This window comes from Scardinius erythrophthalmus (assembly GCF_964197995.2).
Source record: "Scardinius erythrophthalmus genome assembly, chromosome: 23".
Lineage (NCBI taxonomy): Eukaryota > Metazoa > Chordata > Actinopteri > Cypriniformes > Leuciscidae > Scardinius > Scardinius erythrophthalmus.
The window spans coordinates 2,429,872-2,441,915 of NC_138243.1; positions in this window are offsets into that span (position 1 = coordinate 2,429,872).

Consider the following 12,044-nt stretch of genomic DNA (forward strand, 5'->3'; position numbering starts at 1 on the left):
TTTTGCACACAGCACAGACTTCATTTTTTATGCACAATATATATCAGAAGTTGATCAAATTGTGTCTAATGTATCAATTGCACTGAGAAAAGGCTCTGAAAAAAATTGCTTAAAGGTAACACAAGATATGCTGACGGACTCTGATTCTTTGCAAAGAATACTACATTATGATGAAGGATATAAGTTCTTAAGACCAGTAAGAGGAACTCCTCCCTATTGGATGTCTACGCAAAAAGATCTGTTTGCCCTGATAAGACAACTAGGCATATCAACATTCTTTGCATCTTTTAGTTCTGCTGATCTGAGATGGCCTGAAATGATGAACACTATTATTAAGCAAGAGGGGAAACAAATAAATGCTGATGAGCTTGACTGGTCTGAAAAGTGTGGACTCATAAGACGAAATCCTGTCACTGCAGCAAGAATGTTTGATCACAGATGGCATTGTTTTCTAAAAAATGTCATAATGTCACCAGCAAAACCTATTGGCCAGATAAAAGACTACTTTTATCGTGTTGAATTTCAACAGCGTGGTTCTCCTCATGTTCACTGTCTGTTTTGGGTGGAAGATGCTCCGAAGCTCAATGATAATGACGCAGACAATGATCCTGCGGTTGCTGAGTTCATTGACACTTACATCACTTGTGAGATACCACCAGAAAATGATACTGTACTTTACGAAACAGTGAACAGTGTTCAGAAGCACAGTACAAGACATTCAAAAACATGTCGCAAGAAAAATACAGTTTGTAGATTTAATTTCCCACGACCACCATCCAGTCGTACGTTTATTACAAGACCAAGTCATGCAGATGAGTTGAAAGGGAAAGATGGAGATGACACAGCAAGTGCAATTACAAAGAAAGTCAAAACTGCTTTATATTCTGATGTCAATTTTGATTCAGTTGATGCCTTTTTTTCATCTATTGGGATTAATCAAACTATGTTTGAAAAAGCATACAACAGGTGTACCAAAAAGAAAAGTATTGTCTTGAAAAGAAATCCAAAAGATGTTTGGGTAAACCAGTATAACAGAGATTTACTGCGTGCTTGGCAAGGGAATATGGATATTCAGTATGTCACAGATGCTTTTTCTGTAGTGGTCTATATAATCAGTTACATCACAAAAGCAGAACAAGAGATGGGTCTGTTACTCCAGCGTACTCAGAGCGAGGCTATGAATGGAAATCTTGATGCTAAAGCGTCATTAAAACAGTTGGGAAGTGTCTATCTGCACAATAGAGAAATCTCTGCTCAAGAGGCTGTGTACAGACTAACAGGAATGCATTTGAAGGAATGTTCTCGTAAAGTACAATTTATTCCGGTAGGACAAAATCCTGTAAAGATGAGTTTGCCTTTGAACATGCTGCGAAACAAAGTGGAAAATGACCAGTCTGATGATGAAAGCAGTTTTTGGATGACAAGTCTCATTGACAGGTACAAAAACAGACCAGAGAAAGAACCACTAGAAAACATATGTCTTGCCAGGTTTTGTTCTGAGTACAGAGTTCTGACAAAATCAGAGGTTTCTTCACATAACAAAACAAATGAAAATGAAATAATTCAACTGAATAATAACAATGGCCATGTCAAACGAAGGACACGAACTGAACCTGCAGTAGTGAGGTACCCAAGGTTTTCACCCACTAAAGATCCAGAAAAATATTATCATTCATTGCTGCAGCTTTTCTTACCATATTACGATGACTGTGATCTGAAGCCGAGCAACTATACCACATATGAGGAGTTTTACAAAAGTGGTGTCATAAAAAGTGGTTGTGACGTGAAACTAGTGAAATCCATTGTTGATGGCAACAGAGAATTGTTTGAAAAGGAAAGTGACAAAATAGACAGAGCTAAACAGCTTTTAGAGCAAGATGTGTATTTAGAAGATGCTTGGGCCCAGATATGTCCTGAAACAGAAAAACAGCGTGATGAATGCATAGAACTGATGAAGGATAAACTATTGCCTGATGAAAATGACACTCAAGAACTTATTCCAGATCTTACAGGAAATCCTCAAACTGTGTGTACAATTGAGACAAACCACACTACAATGCCAAGAGATGATGCACTGCATTTACTGAGGTCACTAAATGAGGAACAATCTGCTGTGTTCTACAAAGTGCAAAAGTGGTGTCTACAGAAAATACTTGGACAAAACCCTGAACCATTTCGATTATTTCTTACTGGTGGAGCAGGCACAGGAAAAAGTCATCTTATTAAGGCAATACAGTATGAGTCTTCCAGACTGTTATCTCAGCTGTCTGAGAATCCTGATGACATTACTGTACTTTTAAGCGCATCTACAGGAGTTGCCGCATATAGCATCGGAGCTTCCACTTTACATCATACATTTGCAATTGGTGCAAACGTCAAACTGCCATATCAGCCTCTTGGTGATGACAAAATAAACTCTTTACGGACAAAATTGGGTAGTTTGCAAATTTTGATTATTGATGAAGTGTCTATGGTTGACCATCGTCTGCTGTCATATATTCACGGAAGGTTGCGACAAATAAAACAAACTGGTGACTACTCTCTCTTTGGAAAAGTGAGCATTCTTGCAGTGGGAGATTATTTTCAGCTTCCGCCTGTTAAAGGCACTGCTCTCTATGCTGATGCAAAAGGAGTAAACCTATGGGAGAATAACTTTGAACTTGCTGAATTAACTAAAGTTGTTCGACAACAAGATTCAAGTTTTGCTGAAATGTTAAATCGGCTCAGAGTACGAAAGAAAAACGAATGTCTTGCCACAGCTGATATTGCTATGTTGAAAAACTGTGAAACAGGAGAGACTTGTAATGATCTTCACATATTCTCTACGAATGCTGAAGTTGATAAATACAACATTGAAAGACTACATGAATGTTGTCCAGAGGCAATCAGTATACATGCTCAAGATTATGTGAAAAATTCAAAAACTGGACGAATGGAACGTAAAGTTGGATTTCATACAAAAGTTTTCAATTCATGTTTGTCTGCATGCGTTTCCCTGGGTATTGGAGCAAAGGTCATGTTAAAAAAAAATATTGATGTTGCAGATGGTCTCGTCAATGGAGCTTTTGGTACAGTGGTCCACATCAGTGAAAGTCGAAACAATGATGATGATTTCCCGTCAGCTATTCATGTGGAGTTTGATAATCCAAATGTTGGTAAAATTCAGAGATCTAAAACGCGCCAGAGATTTTCACAAAATTCAACAGTAATTGAAGTACAAGAAGACCAAGTCACAAATGATGGTGGTATAAGGCGTCAGTTTCCTCTCAGATTAGCATGGGCATGTACAGTTCACAAAGTTCAAGGACTCACAGTAGATAAAGCTGTTGTATCACTAAAGAAAATCTTTACAGCAGGGCAAGCATATGTTGCATTGAGCCGTGTAAGATCTCTCAGTGGGCTAATAATTGAGGACTTTAAAGAGTCGGCTATATTTTGTAATGACAAAATTGAGTTGGCCTTGAAAGATATGCCAAAATTCCCTTTGGAAGAGTACAGTTTTACTAAATCACTTGGTACATTCAGAATAGCACTGGTTAATATACAAAGTCTGAAAGCTCACATTCAGGATGTTGTTGCGCATAAAGCTCTAATGAACGCTGATTGTATTTGTTTGACAGAAACGTGGCTAAATGCTGAGGACAAAGCACAAGAACCACAAATTCCAGAATTTGTGTTCAAGCACAACCCAAGAGCTAAGTGTTATGACAACAGTACTGCTGTTTTTACTGATCTAAAACATCAGAGAGGAGGTGGAGTTGGAATATATTGTTCTGACAAAATTGAGTGTGACATCTTTACTCCTGAGAACTGGAACTTAGAATGTTTATACTTTACAGTTCCACATGTCAATTTGACTGCTGTGCTGTTGTACAGGCCCAATTCATATAAAACTGACATGTTTCGACAGCAGCTATTACAGGTTATTGAAGAGGTGGAAAACCATCCAGGACAGAAAATAATCATGGGAGACTTTAATGAAGACATCTTTACTTCATCTACAATTGTGAAATTAATGGAAACTCATGGATACAGTCAACATGTACAGAATCCAACCACAGAAAAAGGTACATTATTAGATCACGTTTATACTAAAGATATGGAAGGTATAAGTGTTGACATTGTGCAAACTTACTATAGTTTTCATCAGGCAATACTCATTTCACTGCTGTGATCAAATTTGTGGTAAAGATTCCGCCTGCTATTGGGGGACGGGGTGGGTAGGGAGGCAATAGACAAGGCGGCTCCCTAGGGGAGGGAAAAATGGAGACCGGGTTGGCTGGCACAGGGGTTGATTGGCATAGGGTTTATTTTTAAATGTTTTTAAATTTGCATCAAACTACTGAATCTCTTTTTAATTATGAGTAAACAAAACTTGTTTTTTTATCACTTTCTCTTGCAGCCAGGAATGGATCATTTGTGCACCTTCTATGTTCCTTAGATATATAATAGCCATTTCTCACGCCCCCTCTCCAGAATAGAAATCCTGATTCACCCTTACCATGGTCACCATGGTGTGTAAATTACCACTAAAAGTTTATAAGGCAGACATTTGATAAAGTCATTGCTACTGTTGAGGATGTGATCGACTTGAGGTTATCTAAATTCACCAATGCATTTGGACCAAGGAGTCAGGTCCGAGATCACTCCAAAATTGTTTAACTTATATTGTTTTTTATATATTTGTTTTATAGTTTAAAATTGTGCCAATCAACTCCATAATCCATAGTGGATTTTAAGTAGGCCATGCTGCAGGAATTGGGAGATAAAATTATGGTAGTAACTACAAAATATGTTTATTTATAAAAAGATTTATATGACATAGATATAGCCTCTAAAATTACAACAATTGCCAATGATTTATTGTCCATGTAACAGTTTTTGTTTTGTTTAGAAATTTGTTGCAAAATCAGTACAATGGGTAATTTGTATATATATATATATATATATATATATTCAAAAAAATATATCCAGCCAACCCAGGTTTCCTCTTTTTTTTTTTTCACTACATTTTTATTAAGCTTGAATCAGCAACTTTGGGCTATTATGCAAAACCACACCCATTAGAGTTATCACTTTATAACATGGTTTTAGCTTGACATTTGGACTATGGGGCCAGACCATCATATTAGGTATTCAGGTTTCTAGGATTCAAATTACATACTTGAATTTTTTAAATAACAGGCATCAAAAGATTTTTTGCATCAGTTCTGAACAGAGATTCAGAATGGCTTCCACACAAGCTATGTCCATGCTGTAAAGTAGTTGCATTTGGTGAACATTTTGTCAGTTTCTAAGTAGAACAAGCAATTTTCTGTTTAGCATGTGGTAATTTTTTATTTTCTAAAATGTTTTAAAATAAACTAGCATGTCAGATATATTTACATCAAAAGCAAATACATTGTAAATCAGGGACGTATAATGTGATTTTCCTGAACTAGCTAAGGTGTTTTTCTTCAATATCATCATTCTACAGCAAATTTTATGCTGAGTTGAAGATATGTAGTTCTACTTACAGCACTGTTTTCATGGCCTATGATGTAATAATCGTATACATTTTGTATACAGGGAATTTTATTTATTCATTTAAGTAAATTATGATTTTTTTTTTTTTTTTATTGTAAAATGCCAAAAATTGTAGTGTTACTTTCACATTCCCTAGCAGAAACCTTTCTCAAGCAATAGACAATCTGGAGCTTATGGACAACTGAACTTTTCAATCTCTGCTCAAAGATTTGACCATCTCATCCTTCATCTGAACAAAAACAAGTGACCATCGCCTGTTAAAAGAACATTTCATCTCTTACCATCTACAATCATCTCTTACCATCTACAACAACATAGGAAAGAAAAAAAGAAAAAATAAGCAGGCTTTCTTGTTGAACAAAACATGATCTTCACAGAGATGTGAGTATATTTATTATTTATTCAATACTGTTTTGAATGTGCTTTTCATAATCATATTATTCATACATTTTCTTATGTTGCATAAAACTACATTAAACAACAACATTTTGTTTTACTATTTTGTAGGACTATGAGGACACTACAAGTCATCCGTCACATTCTAGTTCAAAACAACTGACCATCTGATCAACCTATTTGAGAAAATTCCCCACTTCATTTGATGCACAGCACACAACCAAAAGACTGCACTTTGCTAAAACTATGCTTCTAAATACAGACCTGATGTGAGTATTAATATTTTTTTTTTATTAATGCTATTTTGCATAAATGTTTAACTTTCATATTTAGTATTTTGTTAAGTTAAAACATCATTGAAAAGTATGTTTTTTTTTTTTTTTTATGTTTGTAGGTATACTATGAGGGCATTTCAACATTATACAAGATGATACACAGATGTGGCATAGTAATGACAACATGCATACTTCCTTAAGCAGAATTTGTTCACAACAGGACAGTAGTACAAAAAATAACTAATTTACACTTTGTATTTCAATGTGGATACAATGTATATTCAATGGATTTTTTAAAATGCATTGTTTGGATGTATACTTGTAAATGCAATGTAAACAAAATTATATTGCATTTACAAGTGTAGATACTTATAACTACATTACAAATGTACCCACCATGTAGTGACAAGTCCCATACAGTACGTGTGGCTTTGCATAATAGCCAATGCTCAAGAGTAGGACTGAAAACTTGCTGGTTCAAGGTAGTCATTAGGCATCAATATTATTTATGTTTTGTTTTGTTTTAGAACTACTATTGTAATGTTCATTTTGTTCAAATTTTCCTGTGTTTACTACCTGTTTTCTGAGTTGCTTATATTTGTAGTGTGTTCTTATTCGTTTCCTTGGTTAGCCATTATGCTTATTTGTGTCTATTTTAGTTCATTATTATCTCTTATGTATTCAAAGTGCTCTGTTTCTTCAGCTGATTGCTAGCGATTTTCTCAGTTTGCTAACCTGTTTGATTTTGATCTCTGTTGCCTTGGCTCCACCTTGGCTTCTCACTCCATTGGCTCTACTATATGGCCTATTGTCCCTCGGCTTCAACGGGTTCCTCATCATTCAGACTCTGCCCTGGTCTGTGATCCACCTGATTCCACAACAGACTTCCAGGCCTACCGCTATGTCTACCTTCTCCAATAATTCAGCTTTACCAGGGACTTTCAATCCGTCCAGCTGCACCATCATCCTCATTCCCACCAGCTTCACCTTGAACTGTGCATCTTCCATCTCCACTTGGTCATCTGGTCCACTGGTATGAAAGTGATCCTCCAACTCTCTGGCGCCATCAATGCATCCCACTCTGTCATTCTTACTGAACAAAAACATCTTTAAAATGAATTTAATGTGAGTATATTTAATATTTACAATTGGTGTTTTGCATATATTTGTCACTTGCATACTCTGCTTAACATCCTATAAAACTGCAATAAACAACAACATTTTATTGTATTATGTTGTAGGACTATGTGGACACTGCACAGCATCTGTCACCTCCTAGTTAAAACAACTGACTCTGTCTGCACCCTCCAAAACACTGTAATCCATCCCTCCAGGTCTATCACATTTGTTACTTCCACCAGCTGTTCCTCAATCTGCAGATCTTCTACCTCCACCTTGGCCCTCCAGTGCAGTGGTTTCACTCTGGTTCTCCAGCCTTCCTCACTTTGCCTTGGTCTTCCATCTGATCTGCACTGGTCTGCACCCTCTCCACAATGAGCCTCCATTCCTTCGGGCTCCATCAAGGCATCCCACTATGCCATTTTTGCCGTGGTAAGCTCCATTGATTTTGCATTGGTCTCTTCGTCCACTGCACGCCCATGGGCTCTTCCTCCACTGGGTGTCTTCCTCGCTCTAGACCACCTTAGTCTTTTTGCCTACCAACACAGTGGCTGTTGTGATGTAGTATTTAGGCGTGAAGAGCTGCCTTTTGGAACTGCAGGAAATGTCATGCTTCATTTCTGTTCTAGGACTGGTGTTTTGATTAAAAATATTCAATAGTTTCAGACTTTATACTTATGTTTATTTCGTGTTTTCTGAGGTGCCTATGTTTCTAGTGTGTTCTCATTTCTTCAGACTCATCATTCTGACTCTGCCCTGGTTTGTGATCCACCTGGTTCCACAACAGACTTCCAGGCTTACCGCTATGTCTGCACCCTCCAATAATTCAGCTTCACCAGGGACCTTCATCCCTCCAGCTGCATCATCATCCTCATTCCCACCAGCTTCACCTTGACCTGCATATCTTCAATCTCCACTTGGTCATCTGATCCACTGGTATCAAAGTGATTCTCCAACTCTCTGGCGTCATCAACACATCCCACTCTGTCATTCTTACTGAACAAAAACATCTTTAAAATGAATTTAATGTGAGTATATGTAATATTTAGAATTGGTGTTTTGCATATATTTGTCACTTGCCTACTACTTGTTAATCTGCTTAACATCCTATACAACTGCAATAAACAACAACATTTTATTTTACTGTGTTGTAGGACTATGTGGACACTGCACATCATCTGTCATCTCCTAGTTAAAACAACTGACTCTGTCTGCACCCTCCAAAACACCGTAGTCCATCCCTACAGCTCCACCACCTTTGTTACTTCCAGCAGCTGTACCTCAATCTGCAGACCTTCTACCTCCACCTTGGCCCTTCAGTACAGTGGTATCACCTTGGTTCTCCAGCCTTCCTCACTTTGCCTTGGTCTTCCAAGGCATCCCACTATGCCATTTCTGCCATGGTAACCTCCATTGATTTTGTATTGGTCTCTTTGTCCACTGCACACCCATGGGCTCTTCCTGCACTTGTGTGGTGTCTTCCTCGCTCTGCTCCACCTTAGTCTTTCTGCCCAACACCACAGTGGCTTTTGTGATGTACTATTTAGGCATGAAGAGCTGCATTTCGGAACTGTCATGCTTCGTTTCTGTTCTAGGACTGGTGTTTTGATTAAAAATAATTCAATAGTGTCTGAGTTTATACTTATGTTTATTTCCTGTTTTCTGAGGTGCCAATGTTTCAAGTGTGTTGTAATTTTTTTTCATCATTTGCCCATTATTCTCACCTGTGTCTGGATACAAGAGTTTTGTATTTTAAATAGTTTATTATTAACTTATTTTACTTTAAAACTATTGTTTTACATTTTTAAATATGCACATTGTAACTAGACTGCCAGTTTATGTTTTAAAGTTTTTAGAGATACATTGTACTTAAAAATTATATGCCTCTACAGATTGATGATACAAATGTATGTATTTTTATTATTATATTGATTTAATTAATTAAATACAAAAATGCTACTTATTGTTAATACATACTAAGAATTCTGTCATTATTTTTAGTATAATTTCTAAAAGGTTTGTTTTACCTTTGAACTTTTTTGTGATCTTGAATGTTTCGTACGCAGACGTGAATCCAGTGACTATCTAAAAATGTGTGTTTACCTGTGTTTTTATGAAGGCAGCACTTTAAATTAGAACATCAATTAAACTGAGGGTAGCTACATTAAACTGTTTAAAGCATGCATTGCTATTTGCATCAAATCATTATTGTGTCCACATAGAATCTAGACTATGTTCTTGCCATTAATTTATTTCTACTACACCTTATAACATTAAAACCAACTATGTATTTCTAACAGGCAAAATGGCATAATATATGACAAATATATAATATATATCAAATTTAGTTTGCTGTCAAAAGTGACTGAATCCACAAGCACACACGCAAGCAGTAAAGTATTGAACAATTTTGTAACAAAAAAAGATTCAATGAAAGCCACAGCAGGACTGCAGCACACATCAGTGTTTCCTGAACGTATGTACGGCTTTGATCGAATACTGGAGTTAATGATTTAATAAACAATTCATAAATACAGGCATTTGCTTCGTAACCGTACTAAATTAATGACTGACTCAATCATAAACACAGTGATTTACCGCCCCCTACTGTTTTAAGTTTAATACTTAAATCATACATTGCATATTTCTCTATTGAACATTTAAAAATATATATATGATTGCCTAACCCTGCTAAAAAAATAATCTGTTCGGGGTACAACACTCTAAAAACTATTGGAACCACTGGACTATGGTATAAAAGTAAAAAAAAATCTGTACAAACTATAATTCTGAGAATTATAACAATCAACTCCTCTTATACTCATGTCCTTCACCGCCATGACTTTTGCCTTCTTTTTGATAATATTTTAATTGTAACATAGTCATAAAAGTCTTTATATGAACAATCAATAGGCTAAACTGCAGGGATGCATAGCCTACTGGGTGATATGGGAACTGCCATCCATAAAATATTTATCCTGTATAAAATACAAATGCAAGCAGTGTTTTCTGTTGATAGAATTTCTGTCTTGGTGCCATAAGTATTACAAGTGATGATCAATAAGGGTCAATGACGTATAAGGATTTTCGACAGGTCAATTTAAAAAAAAAAAAAAAAATAAATAATCTGTTGCAATTGTTCAATGATGCTTCCAAGCACCAATTATATTGAATCCCTAATGTATATCAGCTATTTCTACTGAAATATAAAGGCTGTGATATTAATTTGTAGAGCTATGGTGTACTGGAAACATTGTTTTACATATAATCTGTCAAATGCTGAAAAATCATTAAATGTTAAACCTTTATAAATAAAATAAAACATATTTTTCAATATTCATATTTTTCAAGTTGACATGATTACAAAACTGATGTGATAAGGTCAGAGTGAAGTGACAACGACACATACAAAGTTTGGTGTCTATGTCAAAGCATTGCAGAGATAAAGCCTGAAAAGTGCTATTGGCATCATGCCTCAAATTTGCTGCTGCACTATACGAAAACGGTTTCGTCTATCGACACGAAATCCATAACTTTTAGTCAGCACAGTCTGGAGATGATACAATTCAATTTTGGTGAAAATCGGACAAACGGTCTAAGAGGAGTTCGAAAAAGTAGTTTTTTCGGAAAATTCAAAATGGCGGAAAACTTTCCATGACGGAAAATGACGTCATAGGGTGCAATCGAATCGTATTGAGCTACGGAATCAGATGAAAACGGAATTTTGTTTCTAGCCCTTGTGGTTCAAAAGTTATTAGCATAAACATGAGTACAACTTTGGACAGTTGGTGGCGCTAGAGGAAATGAGTTGGAGACTCCAAATTTGCTAGGCTGATAGTTCAGACTCTCCTCTGTCAGTGTGCCAAATTTCATAACTTTCCCACAAGCGTAAACATACGTAGTCAAAAGTTATTAGCATTTTTGGGAATTTAATTATAACTTTTGACCAAAAGGTGGCGCTGTCTCGTAATCTTTTGAGTACCTTCAGGGCCTTGTACTGATGACCTATACCGAGTTTCGTAACGATACGTTCATGCATTCCTAAAATACAGCATTTTAGCACATAATTCAAAATGGCCGACAGCCAAAATGGCTGATCTGGGAAAATTGGATATCAGTCGACTCAGCATGTTGCCCTGAATCTAACAAGACCACTTTTATGATTTTTGGACAAACCATTCAGAAGTTATAAGCAAAAACAGCCATTTTTCATATCTCCGGACCAGTAGGTGGCACTGCGCCGAAACGCAGCATGTAGGCTCAGGTCATGCTTGTGATGATATGTGCTTAGTTTGGTCTGAATACGATAAAGCGTTGCGGAGATACAGGCTTGTGTCTGTTTTCGCAAGCGCTACATAAAATTTGTTTGCGCGGTATTCGAGAACGGTTTGACGAATCAACACGAATTGCATAACTATTTGTCGGCATGGTCTGAAGATGATCTGATTCAATTTTCGTGGAAATTGGAGCAACAACCTAGGAGGAGTTCGAAAAAGTAGGTTTTTTGAAAAATTCAAAATGGCGGAAAAATTATAATGACGAAAAATGACGTCATATGGTGCAATCGAATCGTCATGAGCTCAGGAATCAGAGCAAAAAAGAATTTTGTTTCTAGCCATTGTGGTTCAAAAGTTATTAGCATAAACATGAGTGCAACTTTGGACAGTTGGTGGCGCTAGAGGGAATGACTTAGACACACCAAAATTGGTGTATTTAATGTTGGGACTG